Below are 19,031 nucleotides of genomic sequence, written 5' to 3'. Positions count from 1 at the left end.
GTGGCTGTGGGCATGCACTTGCTGCCGCTGCCAGTGTTTATCTGCATGGCAGCAGGGCATTTGGGCGTTGCCAGGAAGGCGTTTTTATGTAGATTCCTCCTCTTTCAGCACTGCATTGTGGTGCAAGCAAAAGAAGCAAATCCTGTCTGGCTTCCTCTCCGGCCTTTATTCACCTCCCGTGTAGCTGTGAGTGTGTGAGCCTGCAGGGCCCCATGGAATTGCCTAGAAGTAGGCTGAATCGCTGCAAGGGCTGAACAGCAGTATCGGGCAGGCTCGGGCAACGCGCGGCCCGTTCGGGTTATCGCTTCTCGGCCTTTTGGCTAAGATCAAGTGTAGTATCTGTTCTTATCAGTTTAATATCTGATACGTCCCCTATCTGGGGACCATATATTAAATGGATTTTTAGAACAGGGAGATGGAAATAGAGCTTGCTCTGTCCACTCCACGCATTGACCTGGTATTGCAGTATTTCCAGGACCGGTGCACCCTTTCCTTATGTGTTGACTAAAAGCAGATTCCAAAAGTGTTTTTTGTCTTTGCTATTGTTTCTGTCTTTCTGAAGGGATCTCCCCTTTTAATCCCATTATTTCAACACCTGTTGGACAATGCATGAGTGATAATGAGCTCATTGATTAAATGCAATTAATGAATAGATTGCCACCTCTTGTTGTGTGTCGTCTGTGTTTCTGTGTTTCCGGCATTTCACATTGGAACACCTCATTCACCTTCCTTGTCTTCTCTCCGCCCTCCCTTTTAGGTAAGTTAAAGAGCTGCACCTGAGCCAGCCACTGATTGATTGATTGATTGATTGATTGATTGATTGATTGATTGATTGATTGATGCAGCACAACAGTCAAATAGTGGAGTGGAGTAGGGGAACAGCAAACAGCCAATAAAGCAGCCCGCCCGCTCGCCTGCCCGCCACAATGGACCTACCTGTGTACACTAGATGGATGTGATGGAATGTACTGTCGTCCCTACATTTCAAGAAGAAGTAAGAATTGCAGTTGCAACAAAGCCTTGCTTGCCTACAAAGAGAGCAGCAATTTGGATTTGTTACTATGTTACCTAGAAGAATAACAAACTGTGCAAGGATGGAGGTTGTAGGAGCAAGGAGAAGTTGTCTGTAAAGTTGGTGGATGCCTATTTTCCATTTTGCAGTCCCTTGTCTCCCTCTTGTGGCCTCCTGGAGGCAACTAGCTGTGCAAAAAAAAGACAGCCTGGCGGCCGGCTGTTGCAGTGTTGCCCTCTCAGGCAACACTGAGTGACTGACTGAGCCTCACCGTCTTATATAAAGTTCAGACGGAACTTTGCACGTGTCATAGTGGAGCCCTCAGGATTCCAGAGCCAGCTTTCTGACATCATAATGGGGCCTCAGAGATAAAAGCCTGGGCCCAGGCAGTGTTGGTCAGTGCTGCTCAGCAGGCAGCACTGGACTGGACTGGATTACAGCTGATACAAGGTGTGAAGGAACAAGGGGTGGCTGTGGGCATGCACTTGCTGCCGCTGCCAGTGTTTATCTGCATGGCAGCAGGGCATTTGGGCGTTGCCAGGAAGGCGTTTTTATGTAGATTCCTCCTCTTTCAGCATTGCATTGTGGTGCAAGCAAAAGAAGCAAATCCTGTCTGGCTTCCTCTCCGGCCTTTATTCACCTCCCGTGTAGCTGTGAGTGTGTGAGCCTGCAGGGCCCCATGGAATTGCCTAGAAGTAGGCTGAATCGCTGCAAGGGCTGAACAGCAGTATCGGGCAGGCTCGGGCAACGCGCGGCCCGTTCGGGTTATCGCTTCTCGGCCTTTTGGCTAAGATCAAGTGTAGTATCTGTTCTTATCAGTTTAATATCTGATACGTCCCCTATCTGGGGACCATATATTAAATGGATTTTTAGAACAGGGAGATGGAAATAGAGCTTGCTCTGTCCACTCCACGCATTGACCTGGTATTGCAGTATTTCCAGGACCGGTGCACCCTTTCCTTATGTGTTGACTAAAAGCAGATTCCAAAAGTGTTTTTTGTCTTTGCTATTGTTTCTGTCTTTCTGAAGGGATCTCCCCTTTTAATCCCATTATTTCAACACCTGTTGGACAATGCATGAGTGATAATGAGCTCATTGATTAAATGCAATTAATGAATAGATTGCCACCTCTTGTTGTGTGTCGTCTGTGTTTCTGTGTTTCCGGCATTTCACATTGGAACACCTCATTCACCTTCCTTGTCTTCTCTCCGCCCTCCCTTTTAGGTAAGTTAAAGAGCTGCACCTGAGCCAGCCACTGATTGATTGATTGATTGATTGATTGATTGATTGATTGATTGATTGATTGATGCAGCACAACAGTCAAATAGTGGAGTGGAGTAGGGGAACAGCAAACAGCCAATAAAGCAGCCCGCCCGCTCGCCTGCCCGCCACAATGGACCTACCTGTGTACACTAGATGGATGTGATGGAATGTACTGTCGTCCCTACATTTCAAGAAGAAGTAAGAATTGCAGTTGCAACAAAGCCTTGCTTGCCTACAAAGAGAGCAGCAATTTGGATTTGTTACTATGTTACCTAGAAGAATAACAAACTGTGCAAGGATGGAGGTTGTAGGAGCAAGGAGAAGTTGTCTGTAAAGTTGGTGGATGCCTATTTTCCATTTTGCAGTCCCTTGTCTCCCTCTTGTGGCCTCCTGGAGGCAACTAGCTGTGCAAAAAAAAGACAGCCTGGCGGCCGGCTGTTGCAGTGTTGCCCTCTCAGGCAACACTGAGTGACTGACTGAGCCTCACCGTCTTATATAAAGTTCAGACGGAACTTTGCACGTGTCATAGTGGAGCCCTCAGGATTCCAGAGCCAGCTTTCTGACATCATAATGGGGCCTCAGAGATAAAAGCCTGGGCCCAGGCAGTGTTGGTCAGTGCTGCTCAGCAGGCAGCACTGGACTGGACTGGATTACAGCTGATACAAGGTGTGAAGGAACAAGGGGTGGCTGTGGGCATGCACTTGCTGCCGCTGCCAGTGTTTATCTGCATGGCAGCAGGGCATTTGGGCGTTGCCAGGAAGGCGTTTTTATGTAGATTCCTCCTCTTTCAGCACTGCATTGTGGTGCAAGCAAAAGAAGCAAATCCTGTCTGGCTTCCTCTCCGGCCTTTATTCACCTCCCGTGTAGCTGTGAGTGTGTGAGCCTGCAGGGCCCCATGGAATTGCCTAGAAGTAGGCTGAATCGCTGCAAGGGCTGAACAGCAGTATCGGGCAGGCTCGGGCAACGCGCGGCCCGTTCGGGTTATCGCTTCTCGGCCTTTTGGCTAAGATCAAGTGTAGTATCTGTTCTTATCAGTTTAATATCTGATACGTCCCCTATCTGGGGACCATATATTAAATGGATTTTTAGAACAGGGAGATGGAAATAGAGCTTGCTCTGTCCACTCCACGCATTGACCTGGTATTGCAGTATTTCCAGGACCGGTGCACCCTTTCCTTATGTGTTGACTAAAAGCAGATTCCAAAAGTGTTTTTTGTCTTTGCTATTGTTTCTGTCTTTCTGAAGGGATCTCCCCTTTTAATCCCATTATTTCAACACCTGTTGGACAATGCATGAGTGATAATGAGCTCATTGATTAAATGCAATTAATGAATAGATTGCCACCTCTTGTTGTGTGTCGTCTGTGTTTCTGTGTTTCCGGCATTTCACATTGGAACACCTCATTCACCTTCCTTGTCTTCTCTCCGCCCTCCCTTTTAGGTAAGTTAAAGAGCTGCACCTGAGCCAGCCACTGATTGATTGATTGATTGATTGATTGATTGATTGATTGATTGATTGATGCAGCACAACAGTCAAATAGTGGAGTGGAGTAGGGGAACAGCAAACAGCCAATAAAGCAGCCCGCCCGCTCGCCTGCCCGCCACAATGGACCTACCTGTGTACACTAGATGGATGTGATGGAATGTACTGTCGTCCCTACATTTCAAGAAGAAGTAAGAATTGCAGTTGCAACAAAGCCTTGCTTGCCTACAAAGAGAGCAGCAATTTGGATTTGTTACTATGTTACCTAGAAGAATAACAAACTGTGCAAGGATGGAGGTTGTAGGAGCAAGGAGAAGTTGTCTGTAAAGTTGGTGGATGCCTATTTTCCATTTTGCAGTCCCTTGTCTCCCTCTTGTGGCCTCCTGGAGGCAACTAGCTGTGCAAAAAAAAGACAGCCTGGCGGCCGGCTGTTGCAGTGTTGCCCTCTCAGGCAACACTGAGTGACTGACTGAGCCTCACCGTCTTATATAAAGTTCAGACGGAACTTTGCACGTGTCATAGTGGAGCCCTCAGGATTCCAGAGCCAGCTTTCTGACATCATAATGGGGCCTCAGAGATAAAAGCCTGGGCCCAGGCAGTGTTGGTCAGTGCTGCTCAGCAGGCAGCACTGGACTGGACTGGATTACAGCTGATACAAGGTGTGAAGGAACAAGGGGTGGCTGTGGGCATGCACTTGCTGCCGCTGCCAGTGTTTATCTGCATGGCAGCAGGGCATTTGGGCGTTGCCAGGAAGGCGTTTTTATGTAGATTCCTCCTCTTTCAGCACTGCATTGTGGTGCAAGCAAAAGAAGCAAATCCTGTCTGGCTTCCTCTCCGGCCTTTATTCACCTCCCGTGTAGCTGTGAGTGTGTGAGCCTGCAGGGCCCCATGGAATTGCCTAGAAGTAGGCTGAATCGCTGCAAGGGCTGAACAGCAGTATCGGGCAGGCTCGGGCAACGCGCGGCCCGTTCGGGTTATCGCTTCTCGGCCTTTTGGCTAAGATCAAGTGTAGTATCTGTTCTTATCAGTTTAATATCTGATACGTCCCCTATCTGGGGACCATATATTAAATGGATTTTTAGAACAGGGAGATGGAAATAGAGCTTGCTCTGTCCACTCCACGCATTGACCTGGTATTGCAGTATTTCCAGGACCGGTGCACCCTTTCCTTATGTGTTGACTAAAAGCAGATTCCAAAAGTGTTTTTTGTCTTTGCTATTGTTTCTGTCTTTCTGAAGGGATCTCCCCTTTTAATCCCATTATTTCAACACCTGTTGGACAATGCATGAGTGATAATGAGCTCATTGATTAAATGCAATTAATGAATAGATTGCCACCTCTTGTTGTGTGTCGTCTGTGTTTCTGTGTTTCCGGCATTTCACATTGGAACACCTCATTCACCCTTGTCTTCTCTCCGCCCTCCCTTTTAGGTAAGTTAAAGAGCTGCACCTGAGCCAGCCACTGATTGATTGATTGATTGATTGATTGATTGATTGATTGATTGATTGATTGATTGATTGATTGATTGATTGATGCAGCACAACAGTCAAATAGTGGAGTGGAGTAGGGGAACAGCAAACAGCCAATAAAGCAGCCCGCCCGCTCGCCTGCCCGCCACAATGGACCTACCTGTGTACACTAGATGGATGTGATGGAATGTACTGTCGTCCCTACATTTCAAGAAGAAGTAAGAATTGCAGTTGCAACAAAGCCTTGCTTGCCTACAAAGAGAGCAGCAATTTGGATTTGTTACTATGTTACCTAGAAGAATAACAAACTGTGCAAGGATGGAGGTTGTAGGAGCAAGGAGAAGTTGTCTGTAAAGTTGGTGGATGCCTATTTTCCATTTTGCAGTCCCTTGTCTCCCTCTTGTGGCCTCCTGGAGGCAACTTGCTGTGCAAAAAAAAGACAGCCTGGCGGCCGGCTGTTGCAGTGTTGCCCTCTCAGGCAACACTGAGTGACTGACTGAGCCTCACCGTCTTATATAAAGTTCAGACGGAACTTTGCACGTGTCATAGTGGAGCCCTCAGGATTCCAGAGCCAGCTTTCTGACATCATAATGGGGCCTCAGAGATAAAAGCCTGGGCCCAGGCAGTGTTGGTCAGTGCTGCTCAGCAGGCAGCACTGGACTGGACTGGATTACAGCTGATACAAGGTGTGAAGGAACAAGGGGTGGCTGTGGGCATGCACTTGCTGCCGCTGCCAGTGTTTATCTGCATGGCAGCAGGGCATTTGGGCGTTGCCAGGAAGGCGTTTTTATGTAGATTCCTCCTCTTTCAGCACTGCATTGTGGTGCAAGCAAAAGAAGCAAATCCTGTCTGGCTTCCTCTCCGGCCTTTATTCACCTCCCGTGTAGCTGTGAGTGTGTGAGCCTGCAGGGCCCCATGGAATTGCCTAGAAGTAGGCTGAATCGCTGCAAGGGCTGAACAGCAGTATCGGGCAGGCTCGGGCAACGCGCGGCCCGTTCGGGTTATCGCTTCTCGGCCTTTTGGCTAAGATCAAGTGTAGTATCTGTTCTTATCAGTTTAATATCTGATACGTCCCCTATCTGGGGACCATATATTAAATGGATTTTTAGAACAGGGAGATGGAAATAGAGCTTGCTCTGTCCACTCCACGCATTGACCTGGTATTGCAGTATTTCCAGGACCGGTGCACCCTTTCCTTATGTGTTGACTAAAAGCAGATTCCAAAAGTGTTGTTTGTCTTTGCTATTGTTTCTGTCTTTCTGAAGGGATCTCCCCTTTTAATCCCATTATTTCAACACCTGTTGGACAATGCATGAGTGATAATGAGCTCATTGATTAAATGCAATTAATGAATAGATTGCCACCTCTTGTTGTGTGTCGTCTGTGTTTCTGTGTTTCCGGCATTTCACATTGGAACACCTCATTCACCTTCCTTGTCTTCTCTCCGCCCTCCCTTTTAGGTAAGTTAAAGAGCTGCACCTGAGCCAGCCACTGATTGATTGATTGATTGATTGATTGATTGATTGATGCAGCACAACAGTCAAATAGTGGAGTGGAGTAGGGGAACAGCAAACAGCCAATAAAGCCGCCCGCCCGCTCGCCTGCCCGCCACAATGGACCTACCTGTGTACACTAGATGGATGTGATGGAATGTACTGTCGTCCCTACATTTCAAGAAGAAGTAAGAATTGCAGTTGCAACAAAGCCTTGCTTGCCTACAAAGAGAGCAGCAATTTGGATTTGTTACTATGTTACCTAGAAGAATAACAAACTGTGCAAGGATGGAGGTTGTAGGAGCAAGGAGAAGTTGTCTGTAAAGTTGGTGGATGCCTATTTTCCATTTTGCAGTCCCTTGTCTCCCTCTTGTGGCCTCCTGGAGGCAACTAGCTGTGCAAAAAAAAGACAGCCTGGCGGCCGGCTGTTGCAGTGTTGCCCTCTCAGGCAACACTGAGTGACTGACTGAGCCTCACCGTCTTATATAAAGTTCAGACGGAACTTTGCACGTGTCATAGTGGAGCCCTCAGGATTCCAGAGCCAGCTTTCTGACATCATAATGGGGCCTCAGAGATAAAAGCCTGGGCCCAGGCAGTGTTGGTCAGTGCTGCTCAGCAGGCAGCACTGGACTGGACTGGATTACAGCTGATACAAGGTGTGAAGGAACAAGGGGTGGCTGTGGGCATGCACTTGCTGCCGCTGCCAGTGTTTATCTGCATGGCAGCAGGGCATTTGGGCGTTGCCAGGAAGGCGTTTTTATGTAGATTCCTCCTCTTTCAGCACTGCATTGTGGTGCAAGCAAAAGAAGCAAATCCTGTCTGGCTTCCTCTCCGGCCTTTATTCACCTCCCGTGTAGCTGTGAGTGTGTGAGCCTGCAGGGCCCCATGGAATTGCCTAGAAGTAGGCTGAATCGCTGCAAGGGCTGAACAGCAGTATCGGGCAGGCTCGGGCAACGCGCGGCCCGTTCGGGTTATCGCTTCTCGGCCTTTTGGCTAAGATCAAGTGTAGTATCTGTTCTTATCAGTTTAATATCTGATACGTCCCCTATCTGGGGACCATATATTAAATGGATTTTTAGAACAGGGAGATGGAAATAGAGCTTGCTCTGTCCACTCCACGCATTGACCTGGTATTGCAGTATTTCCAGGACCGGTGCACCCTTTCCTTATGTGTTGACTAAAAGCAGATTCCAAAAGTGTTTTTTGTCTTTGCTATTGTTTCTGTCTTTCTGAAGGGATCTCCCCTTTTAATCCCATTATTTCAACACCTGTTGGACAATGCATGAGTGATAATGAGCTCATTGATTAAATGCAATTAATGAATAGATTGCCACCTCTTGTTGTGTGTCGTCTGTGTTTCTGTGTTTCCGGCATTTCACATTGGAACACCTCATTCACCTTCCTTGTCTTCTCTCCGCCCTCCCTTTTAGGTAAGTTAAAGAGCTGCACCTGAGCCAGCCACTGATTGATTGATTGATTGATTGATTGATTGATTGATTGATTGATGCAGCACAACAGTCAAATAGTGGAGTGGAGTAGGGGAACAGCAAACAGCCAATAAAGCAGCCCGCCCGCTCGCCTGCCCGCCACAATGGACCTACCTGTGTACACTAGATGGATGTGATGGAATGTACTGTCGTCCCTACATTTCAAGAAGAAGTAAGAATTGCAGTTGCAACAAAGCCTTGCTTGCCTACAAAGAGAGCAGCAATTTGGATTTGTTACTATGTTACCTAGAAGAATAACAAACTGTGCAAGGATGGAGGTTGTAGGAGCAAGGAGAAGTTGTCTGTAAAGTTGGTGGATGCCTATTTTCCATTTTGCAGTCCCTTGTCTCCCTCTTGTGGCCTCCTGGAGGCAACTAGCTGTGCAAAAAAAAGACAGCCTGGCGGCCGGCTGTTGCAGTGTTGCCCTCTCAGGCAACACTGAGTGACTGACTGAGCCTCACCGTCTTATATAAAGTTCAGACGGAACTTTGCACGTGTCATAGTGGAGCCCTCAGGATTCCAGAGCCAGCTTTCTGACATCATAATGGGGCCTCAGAGATAAAAGCCTGGGCCCAGGCAGTGTTGGTCAGTGCTGCTCAGCAGGCAGCACTGGACTGGACTGGATTACAGCTGATACAAGGTGTGAAGGAACAAGGGGTGGCTGTGGGCATGCACTTGCTGCCGCTGCCAGTGTTTATCTGCATGGCAGCAGGGCATTTGGGCGTTGCCAGGAAGGCGTTTTTATGTAGATTCCTCCTCTTTCAGCACTGCATTGTGGTGCAAGCAAAAGAAGCAAATCCTGTCTTGCTTCCTCTCCGGCCTTTATTCACCTCCCGTGTAGCTGTGAGTGTGTGAGCCTGCAGGGCCCCATGGAATTGCCTAGAAGTAGGCTGAATCGCTGCAAGGGCTGAACAGCAGTATCGGGCAGGCTCGGGCAACGCGCGGCCCGTTCGGGTTATCGCTTCTCGGCCTTTTGGCTAAGATCAAGTGTAGTATCTGTTCTTATCAGTTTAATATCTGATACGTCCCCTATCTGGGGACCATATATTAAATGGATTTTTAGAACAGGGAGATGGAAATAGAGCTTGCTCTGTCCACTCCACGCATTGACCTGGTATTGCAGTATTTCCAGGACCGGTGCACCCTTTCCTTATGTGTTGACTAAAAGCAGATTCCAAAAGTGTTTTTTGTCTTTGCTATTGTTTCTGTCTTTCTGAAGGGATCTCCCCTTTTAATCCCATTATTTCAACACCTGTTGGACAATGCATGAGTGATAATGAGCTCATTGATTAAATGCAATTAATGAATAGATTGACACCTCTTGTTGTGTGTCGTCTGTGTTTCTGTGTTTCCGGCATTTCACATTGGAACACCTCATTCACCTTCCTTGTCTTCTCTCCGCCCTCCCTTTTAGGTAAGTTAAAGAGCTGCACCTGAGCCAGCCACTTGATTGATTGATTGATTGATTGATTGATTGATTGATTGATTGATGCAGCACAACAGTCAAATAGTGGAGTGGAGTAGGGGAACAGCAAACAGCCAATAAAGCAGCCCGCCCGCTCGCCTGCCCGCCACAATGGACCTACCTGTGTACACTAGATGGATGTGATGGAATGTACTGTCGTCCCTACATTTCAAGAAGAAGTAAGAATTGCAGTTGCAACAAAGCCTTGCTTGCCTACAAAGAGAGCAGCAATTTGGATTTGTTACTATGTTACCTAGAAGAATAACAAACTGTGCAAGGATGGAGGTTGTAGGAGCAAGGAGAAGTTGTCTGTAAAGTGTGTGGATGCCTATTTTCCATTTTGCAGTCCCTTGTCTCCCTCTTGTGGCCTCCTGGAGGCAACTAGCTGTGCAAAAAAAAGACAGCCTGGCGGCCGGCTGTTGCAGTGTTGCCCTCTCAGGCAACACTGAGTGACTGACTGAGCCTCACCGTCTTATATAAAGTTCAGACGGAACTTTGCACGTGTCATAGTGGAGCCCTCAGGATTCCAGAGCCAGCTTTCTGACATCATAATGGGGCCTCAGAGATAAAAGCCTGGGCCCAGGCAGTGTTGGTCAGTGCTGCTCAGCAGGCAGCACTGGACTGGACTGGATTACAGCTGATACAAGGTGTGAAGGAACAAGGGGTGGCTGTTGGCATGCACTTGCTGCCGCTGCCAGTGTTTATCTGCATGGCAGCAGGGCATTTGGGCGTTGCCAGGAAGGCGTTTTTATGTAGATTCCTCCTCTTTCAGCACTGCATTGTGGTGCAAGCAAAAGAAGCAAATCCTGTCTGGCTTCCTCTCCGGCCTTTATTCACCTCCCGTGTAGCTGTGAGTGTGTGAGCCTGCAGGGCCCCATGGAATTGCCTAGAAGTAGGCTGAATCGCTGCAAGGGCTGAACAGCAGTATCGGGCAGGCTCGGGCAACGCGCGGCCCGTTCGGGTTACCGCTTCTCGGCCTTTTGGCTAAGATCAAGTGTAGTATCTGTTCTTATCAGTTTAATATCTGATACGTCCCCTATCTGGGGACCATATATTAAATGGATTTTTAGAACAGGGAGATGGAAATAGAGCTTGCTCTGTCCACTCCACGCATTGACCTGGTATTGCAGTATTTCCAGGACCGGTGCACCCTTTCCTTATGTGTTGACTAAAAGCAGATTCCAAAAGTGTTTTTTGTCTTTGCTATTGTTTCTGTCTTTCTGAAGGGATCTCCCCTTTTAATCCCATTATTTCAACACCTGTTGGACAATGCATGAGTGATAATGAGCTCATTGATTAAATGCAATTAATGAATAGATTGCCACCTCTTGTTGTGTGTCGTCTGTGTTTCTGTGTTTCCGGCATTTCACATTGGAACACCTCATTCACCTTCCTTGTCTTCTCTCCGCCCTCCCTTTTAGGTAAGTTAAAGAGCTGCACCTGAGCCAGCCACTGATTGATTGATTGATTGATTGATTGATTGATTGATTGATTGATTGATTGATGCAGCACAACAGTCAAATAGTGGAGTGGAGTAGGGGAACAGCAAACAGCCAATAAAGCAGCCCGCCCGCTCGCCTGCCCGCCACAATGGACCTACCTGTGTACACTAGATGGATGTGATGGAATGTACTGTCGTCCCTACATTTCAAGAAGAAGTAAGAATTGCAGTTGCAACAAAGCCTTGCTTGCCTACAAAGAGAGCAGCAATTTGGATTTGTTACTATGTTACCTAGAAGAATAACAAACTGTGCAAGGATGGAGGTTGTAGGAGCAAGGAGAAGTTGTCTGTAAAGTGTGTGGATGCCTATTTTCCATTTTGCAGTCCCTTGTCTCCCTCTTGTGGCCTCCTGGAGGCAACTAGCTGTGCAAAAAAAAGACAGCCTGGCGGCCGGCTGTTGCAGTGTTGCCCTCTCAGGCAACACTGAGTGACTGACTGAGCCTCACCGTCTTATATAAAGTTCAGACGGAACTTTGCACGTGTCATAGTGGAGCCCTCAGGATTCCAGAGCCAGCTTTCTGACATCATAATGGGGCCTCAGAGATAAAAGCCTGGGCCCAGGCAGTGTTGGTCAGTGCTGCTCAGCAGGCAGCACTGGACTGGACTGGATTACAGCTGATACAAGGTGTGAAGGAACAAGGGGTGGCTGTTGGCATGCACTTGCTGCCGCTGCCAGTGATTATCTGCATGGCAGCAGGGCATTTGGGCGTTGCCAGGAAGGCGTTTTTATGTAGATTCCTCCTCTTTCAGCACTGCATTGTGGTGCAAGCAAAAGAAGCAAATCCTGTCTGGCTTCCTCTCCGGCCTTTATTCACCTCCCGTGTAGCTGTGAGTGTGTGAGCCTGCAGGGCCCCATGGAATTGCCTAGAAGTAGGCTGAATCGCTGCAAGGGCTGAACAGCAGTATCGGGCAGGCTCGGGCAACGCGCGGCCCGTTCGGGTTATCGCTTCTCGGCCTTTTGGCTAAGATCAAGTGTAGTATCTGTTCTTATCAGTTTAATATCTGATACGTCCCCTATCTGGGGACCATATATTAAATGGATTTTTAGAACAGGGAGATGGAAATAGAGCTTGCTCTGTCCACTCCACGCATTGACCTGGTATTGCAGTATTTCCAGGACCGGTGCACCCTTTCCTTATGTGTTGACTAAAAGCAGATTCCAAAAGTGTTTTTTGTCTTTGCTATTGTTTCTGTCTTTCTGAAGGGATCTCCCCTTTTAATCCCATTATTTCAACACCTGTTGGACAATGCATGAGTGATAATGAGCTCATTGATTAAATGCAATTAATGAATAGATTGCCACCTCTTGTTGTGTGTCGTCTGTGTTTCTGTGTTTCCGGCATTTCACATTGGAACACCTCATTCACCTTCCTTGTCTTCTCTCCGCCCTCCCTTTTAGGTAAGTTAAAGAGCTGCACCTGAGCCAGCCACTGATTGATTGATTGATTGATTGATTGATTGATTGATTGATTGATTGATTGATTGATTGATTGATGCAGCACAACAGTCAAATAGTGGAGTGGAGTAGGGGAACAGCAAACAGCCAATAAAGCAGCCCGCCCGCTCGCCTGCCCGCCACAATGGACCTACCTGTGTACACTAGATGGATGTGATGGAATGTACTGTCGTCCCTACATTTCAAGAAGAAGTAAGAATTGCAGTTGCAACAAAGCCTTGCTTGCCTACAAAGAGAGCAGCAATTTGGATTTGTTACTATGTTACCTAGAAGAATAACAAACTGTGCAAGGATGGAGGTTGTAGGAGCAAGGAGAAGTTGTCTGTAAAGTGTGTGGATGCCTATTTTCCATTTTGCAGTCCCTTGTCTCCCTCTTGTGGCCTCCTGGAGGCAACTAGCTGTGCAAAAAAAAGACAGCCTGGCGGCCGGCTGTTGCAGTGTTGCCCTCTCAGGCAACACTGAGTGACTGACTGAGCCTCACCGTCTTATATAAAGTTCAGACGGAACTTTGCACGTGTCATAGTGGAGCCCTCAGGATTCCAGAGCCAGCTTTCTGACATCATAATGGGGCCTCAGAGATAAAAGCCTGGGCCCAGGCAGTGTTGGTCAGTGCTGCTCAGCAGGCAGCACTGGACTGGACTGGATTACAGCTGATACAAGGTGTGAAGGAACAAGGGGTGGCTGTGGGCATGCACTTGCTGCCGCTGCCAGTGTTTATCTGCATGGCAGCAGGGCATTTGGGCGTTGCCAGGAAGGCGTTTTTATGTAGATTCCTCCTCTTTCAGCACTGCATTGTGGTGCAAGCAAAAGAAGCAAATCCTGTCTGGCTTCCTCTCCGGCCTTTATTCACCTCCCGTGTAGCTGTGAGTGTGTGAGCCTGCAGGGCCCCATGGAATTGCCTAGAAGTAGGCTGAATCGCTGCAAGGGCTGAACAGCAGTATCGGGCAGGCTCGGGCAACGCGCGGCCCGTTCGGGTTATCGCTTCTCGGCCTTTTGGCTAAGATCAAGTGTAGTATCTGTTCTTATCAGTTTAATATCTGATACGTCCCCTATCTGGGGACCATATATTAAATGGATTTTTAGAACAGGGAGATGGAAATAGAGCTTGCTCTGTCCACTCCACGCATTGACCTGGTATTGCAGTATTTCCAGGACCGGTGCACCCTTTCCTTATGTGTTGACTAAAAGCAGATTCCAAAAGTGTTTTTTGTCTTTGCTATTGTTTCTGTCTTTCTGAAGGGATCTCCCCTTTTAATCCCATTATTTCAACACCTGTTGGACAATGCATGAGTGATAATGAGCTCATTGATTAAATGCAATTAATGAATAGATTGCCACCTCTTGTTGTGTGTCGTCTGTGTTTCTGTGTTTCCGGCATTTCACATTGGAACACCTCATTCACCTTCCTTGTCTTCTCTCCGCCCTCCCTTTTAGGTAAGTTAAAGAGCTGCACCTGAGCCAGCCACTGATTGATTGATTGATTGATTGATTGATTGATGCAGCACAACAGTCAAATAGTGGAGTGGAGTAGGGGAACAGCAAACAGCCAATAAAGCAGCCCGCCCGCTCGCCTGCCCGCCACAATGGACCTACCTGTGTACACTAGATGGATGTGATGGAATGTACTGTCGTCCCTACATTTCAAGAAGAAGTAAGAATTGCAGTTGCAACAAAGCCTTGCTTGCCTACAAAGAGAGCAGCAATTTGGATTTGTTACTATGTTACCTAGAAGAATAACAAACTGTGCAAGGATGGAGGTTGTAGGAGCAAGGAGAAGTTGTCTGTAAAGTTGGTGGATGCCTATTTTCCATTTTGCAGTCCCTTGTCTCCCTCTTGTGGCCTCCTGGAGGCCCTCCTGGAGGCAACTAGCTGTGCAAAAAAAAGACAGCCTGGCGGCCGGCTGTTGCAGTGTTGCCCTCTCAGGCAACACTGAGTGACTGACTGAGCCTCACCGTCTTATATAAAGTTCAGACGGAACTTTGCACGTGTCATAGTGGAGCCCTCAGGATTCCAGAGCCAGCTTTCTGACATCATAATGGGGCCTCAGAGATAAAAGCCTGGGCCCAGGCAGTGTTGGTCAGTGCTGCTCAGCAGGCAGCACTGGACTGGACTGGATTACAGCTGATACAAGGTGTGAAGGAACAAGGGGTGGCTGTTGGCATGCACTTGCTGCCGCTGCCAGTGATTATCTGCATGGCAGCAGGGCATTTGGGCGTTGCCAGGAAGGCGTTTTTATGTAGATTCCTCCTCTTTCAGCACTGCATTGTGGTGCAAGCAAAAGAAGCAAATCCTGTCTGGCTTCCTCTCCGGCCTTTATTCACCTCCCGTGTAGCTGTGAGTGTGTGAGCCTGCAGGGCCCCATGGAATTGCCTAGAAGTAGGCTGAATCGCTGCAAGGGCTGAACAGCAGTATCGGGCAGGCTCGGGCAACGCGCGGCCCGTTCGGGTTATCGCTTCTCGGCCTTTTGGCTAAGATCAAGTGTAGTATCTGTTCTTATCAGTTTAATATCTGATACGTCCCCTATCTGGGGACCATATATTAAATGGATTTTTAGAACAGGGAGATGGAAATAGAGCTTGCTCTGTCCACTCCACGCATTGACCTGGTATTGCAGTATTTCCAGGACCGGTGCACCCTTTCCTTATGTGTTGACTAAAAGCAGATTCCAAAAGTGTTTTTTGTCTTTGCTATTGTTTCTGTCTTTCTGAAGGGATCTCCCCTTTTAATCCCATTATTTCAACACCTGTTGGACAATGCATGAGTGATAATGAGCTCATTGATTAAATGCAATTAATGAATAGATTGCCACCTCTTGTTGTGTGTCGTCTGTGTTTCTGTGTTTCCGGCATTTCACATTGGAACACCTCATTCACCTTCCTTGTCTTCTCTCCGCCCTCCCTTTTAGGTAAGTTAAAGAGCTGCACCTGAGCCAGCCACTGATTGATTGATTGATTGATTGATTGATTGATTGATTGATTGATTGATTGATTGATTGATGCAGCACAACAGTCAAATAGTGGAGTGGAGTAGGGGAACAGCAAACAGCCAATAAAGCAGCCCGCCCGCTCGCCTGCCCGCCACAATGGACCTACCTGTGTACACTAGATGGATGTGATGGAATGTACTGTCGTCCCTACATTTCAAGAAGAAGTAAGAATTGCAGTTGCAACAAAGCCTTGCTTGCCTACAAAGAGAGCAGCAATTTGGATTTGTTACTATGTTACCTAGAAGAATAACAAACTGTGCAAGGATGGAGGTTGTAGGAGCAAGGAGAAGTTGTCTGTAAAGTGTGTGGATGCCTATTTTCCATTTTGCAGTCCCTTGTCTCCCTCTTGTGGCCTCCTGGAGGCAACTAGCTGTGCAAAAAAAAGACAGCCTGGCGGCCGGCTGTTGCAGTGTTGCCCTCTCAGGCAACACTGAGTGACTGACTGAGCCTCACCGTCTTATATAAAGTTCAGACGGAACTTTGCACGTGTCATAGTGGAGCCCTCAGGATTCCAGAGCCAGCTTTCTGACATCATAATGGGGCCTCAGAGATAAAAGCCTGGGCCCAGGCAGTGTTGGTCAGTGCTGCTCAGCAGGCAGCACTGGACTGGACTGGATTACAGCTGATACAAGGTGTGAAGGAACAAGGGGTGGCTGTGGGCATGCACTTGCTGCCGCTGCCAGTGTTTATCTGCATGGCAGCAGGGCATTTGGGCGTTGCCAGGAAGGCGTTTTTATGTAGATTCCTCCTCTTTCAGCACTGCATTGTGGTGCAAGCAAAAGAAGCAAATCCTGTCTGGCTTCCTCTCCGGCCTTTATTCACCTCCCGTGTAGCTGTGAGTGTGTGAGCCTGCAGGGCCCCATGGAATTGCCTAGAAGTAGGCTGAATCGCTGCAAGGGCTGAACAGCAGTATCGGGCAGGCTCGGGCAACGCGCGGCCCGTTCGGGTTATCGCTTCTCGGCCTTTTGGCTAAGATCAAGTGTAGTATCTGTTCTTATCAGTTTAATATCTGATACGTCCCCTATCTGGGGACCATATATTAAATGGATTTTTAGAACAGGGAGATGGAAATAGAGCTTGCTCTGTCCACTCCACGCATTGACCTGGTATTGCAGTATTTCCAGGACCGGTGCACCCTTTCCTTATGTGTTGACTAAAAGCAGATTCCAAAAGTGTTTTTTGTCTTTGCTATTGTTTCTGTCTTTCTGAAGGGATCTCCCCTTTTAATCCCATTATTTCAACACCTGTTGGACAATGCATGAGTGATAATGAGCTCATTGATTAAATGCAATTAATGAATAGATTGCCACCTCTTGTTGTGTGTCGTCTGTGTTTCTGTGTTTCCGGCATTTCACATTGGAACACCTCATTCACCTTCCTTGTCTTCTCTCCGCCCTCCCTTTTAGGTAAGTTAAAGAGCTGCACCTGAGCCAGCCACTGATTGATTGATTGATTGATTGATTGATTGATGCAGCACAACAGTCAAATAGTGGAGTGGAGTAGGGGAACAGCAAACAGCCAATAAAGCAGCCCGCCCGCTCGCCTGCCCGCCACAATGGACCTACCTGTGTACACTAGATGGATGTGATGGAATGTACTGTCGTCCCTACATTTCAAGAAGAAGTAAGAATTGCAGTTGCAACAAAGCCTTGCTTGCCTACAAAGAGAGCAGCAATTTGGATTTGTTACTATGTTACCTAGAAGAATAACAAACTGTGCAAGGATGGAGGTTGTAGGAGCAAGGAGAAGTTGTCTGTAAAGTTGGTGGATGCCTATTTTCCATTTTGCAGTCCCTTGTCTCCCTCTTGTGGCCTCCTGGAGGCAACTAGCTGTGCAAAAAAAAGACAGCCTGGCGGCCGGCTGTTGCAGTGTTGCCCTCTCAGGCAACACTGAGTGACTGACTGAGCCTCACCGTCTTATATAAAGTTCAGACGGAACTTTGCACGTGTCATAGTGGAGCCCTCAGGATTCCAGAGCCAGCTTTCTGACATCATAATGGGGCCTCAGAGATAAAAGCCTGGGCCCAGGCAGTGTTGGTCAGTGCTGCTCAGCAGGCAGCACTGGACTGGACTGGATTACAGCTGATACAAGGTGTGAAGGAACAAGGGGTGGCTGTGGGCATGCACTTGCTGCCGCTGCCAGTGTTTATCTGCATGGCAGCAGGGCATTTGGGCGTTGCCAGGAAGGCGTTTTTATGTAGATTCCTCCTCTTTCAGCACTGCATTGTGGTGCAAGCAAAAGAAGCAAATCCTGTCTGGCTTCCTCTCCGGCCTTTATTCACCTCCCGTGTAGCTGTGAGTGTGTGAGCCTGCAGGGCCCCATGGAATTGCCTAGAAGTAGGCTGAATCGCTGCAAGGGCTGAACAGCAGTATCGGGCAGGCTCGGGCAACGCGCGGCCCGTTCGGGTTATCGCTTCTCGGCCTTTTGGCTAAGATCAAGTGTAGTATCTGTTCTTATCAGTTTAATATCTGATACGTCCCCTATCTGGGGACCATATATTAAATGGATTTTTAGAACAGGGAGATGGAAATAGAGCTTGCTCTGTCCACTCCACGCATTGACCTGGTATTGCAGTATTTCCAGGACCGGTGCACCCTTTCCTTATGTGTTGACTAAAAGCAGATTCCAAAAGTGTTTTTTGTCTTTGCTATTGTTTCTGTCTTTCTGAAGGGATCTCCCCTTTTAATCCCATTATTTCAACACCTGTTGGACAATGCATGAGTGATAATGAGCTCATTGATTAAATGCAATTAATGAATAGATTGCCACCTCTTGTTGTGTGTCGTCTGTGTTTCTGTGTTTCCGGCATTTCACATTGGAACACCTCATTCACCTTCCTTGTCTTCTCTCCGCCCTCCCTTTTAGGTAAGTTAAAGAGCTGCACCTGAGCCAGCCACTGATTGATTGATTGATTGATTGATTGATTGATTGATTGATTGATTGATTGATTGATTGATGCAGCACAACAGTCAAATAGTGGAGTGGAGTAGGGGAACAGCAAACAGCCAATAAAGCAGCCCGCCCGCTCGCCTGCCCGCCACAATGGACCTACCTGTGTACACTAGATGGATGTGATGGAATGTACTGTCGTCCCTACATTTCAAGAAGAAGTAAGAATTGCAGTTGCAACAAAGCCTTGCTTGCCTACAAAGAGAGCAGCAATTTGGATTTGTTACTATGTTACCTAGAAGAATAACAAACTGTGCAAGGATGGAGGTTGTAGGAGCAAGGAGAAGTTGTCTGTAAAGTTGGTGGATGCCTATTTTCCATTTTGCAGTCCCTTGTCTCCCTCTTGTGGCCTCCTGGAGGCAACTAGCTGTGCAAAAAAAAGACAGCCTGGCGGCCGGCTGTTGCAGTGTTGCCCTCTCAGGCAACACTGAGTGACTGACTGAGCCTCACCGTCTTATATAAAGTTCA

General features: G+C 47.8%; 13 non-coding genes across 13 annotated transcripts; all 13 read left to right on the top strand.

Annotated features, from left to right (window-relative positions):
- Positions 1–300: 300 nt before the first annotated feature.
- Positions 301–491, top strand: LOC142687653 (U2 spliceosomal RNA). The gene has a single exon (XR_012856858.1). It is a non-coding gene; the product is annotated as a U2 spliceosomal RNA (small nuclear RNA).
- A 1,288-nt stretch (positions 492–1,779) lies between these two features.
- Positions 1,780–1,970, top strand: LOC142687652 (U2 spliceosomal RNA). Its single transcript, XR_012856857.1, has one exon. It is a non-coding gene; the product is annotated as a U2 spliceosomal RNA (small nuclear RNA).
- A 1,288-nt stretch (positions 1,971–3,258) lies between these two features.
- LOC142687651 (U2 spliceosomal RNA) lies at positions 3,259–3,449 on the top strand. The gene has a single exon (XR_012856856.1). It is a non-coding gene; the product is annotated as a U2 spliceosomal RNA (small nuclear RNA).
- A 1,284-nt stretch (positions 3,450–4,733) lies between these two features.
- Positions 4,734–4,924, top strand: LOC142687650 (U2 spliceosomal RNA). The gene has a single exon (XR_012856855.1). It is a non-coding gene; the product is annotated as a U2 spliceosomal RNA (small nuclear RNA).
- Positions 4,925–6,229: 1,305 nt separating this feature from the next.
- Positions 6,230–6,420, top strand: LOC142687649 (U2 spliceosomal RNA). The gene has a single exon (XR_012856854.1). It is a non-coding gene; the product is annotated as a U2 spliceosomal RNA (small nuclear RNA).
- A 1,272-nt stretch (positions 6,421–7,692) lies between these two features.
- LOC142687648 (U2 spliceosomal RNA) lies at positions 7,693–7,883 on the top strand. Its single transcript, XR_012856853.1, has one exon. It is a non-coding gene; the product is annotated as a U2 spliceosomal RNA (small nuclear RNA).
- A 1,280-nt stretch (positions 7,884–9,163) lies between these two features.
- LOC142687646 (U2 spliceosomal RNA) lies at positions 9,164–9,354 on the top strand. Its single transcript, XR_012856851.1, has one exon. It is a non-coding gene; the product is annotated as a U2 spliceosomal RNA (small nuclear RNA).
- Positions 9,355–10,635: 1,281 nt separating this feature from the next.
- On the top strand, positions 10,636–10,826 carry LOC142688013 (U2 spliceosomal RNA). The gene has a single exon (XR_012857184.1). It is a non-coding gene; the product is annotated as a U2 spliceosomal RNA (small nuclear RNA).
- Positions 10,827–12,114: 1,288 nt separating this feature from the next.
- LOC142687645 (U2 spliceosomal RNA) lies at positions 12,115–12,305 on the top strand. The gene has a single exon (XR_012856850.1). It is a non-coding gene; the product is annotated as a U2 spliceosomal RNA (small nuclear RNA).
- Positions 12,306–13,605: 1,300 nt separating this feature from the next.
- Positions 13,606–13,796, top strand: LOC142687643 (U2 spliceosomal RNA). Its single transcript, XR_012856849.1, has one exon. It is a non-coding gene; the product is annotated as a U2 spliceosomal RNA (small nuclear RNA).
- A 1,280-nt stretch (positions 13,797–15,076) lies between these two features.
- On the top strand, positions 15,077–15,267 carry LOC142687642 (U2 spliceosomal RNA). Its single transcript, XR_012856848.1, has one exon. It is a non-coding gene; the product is annotated as a U2 spliceosomal RNA (small nuclear RNA).
- A 1,296-nt stretch (positions 15,268–16,563) lies between these two features.
- On the top strand, positions 16,564–16,754 carry LOC142687641 (U2 spliceosomal RNA). The gene has a single exon (XR_012856847.1). It is a non-coding gene; the product is annotated as a U2 spliceosomal RNA (small nuclear RNA).
- Positions 16,755–18,022: 1,268 nt separating this feature from the next.
- LOC142687640 (U2 spliceosomal RNA) lies at positions 18,023–18,213 on the top strand. Its single transcript, XR_012856846.1, has one exon. It is a non-coding gene; the product is annotated as a U2 spliceosomal RNA (small nuclear RNA).
- Positions 18,214–19,031: the final 818 nt, after the last annotated feature.

Source organism: Rhinoderma darwinii (assembly GCF_050947455.1).
Source record: "Rhinoderma darwinii isolate aRhiDar2 chromosome 5 unlocalized genomic scaffold, aRhiDar2.hap1 SUPER_5_unloc_24, whole genome shotgun sequence".
In the NCBI taxonomy this organism is placed as follows: Eukaryota; Metazoa; Chordata; class Amphibia; order Anura; family Rhinodermatidae; genus Rhinoderma; species Rhinoderma darwinii.
The sequence above is the reverse complement of the archived record's forward strand: the minus strand, read 5'-3'. Positions and strand labels throughout refer to the sequence as shown.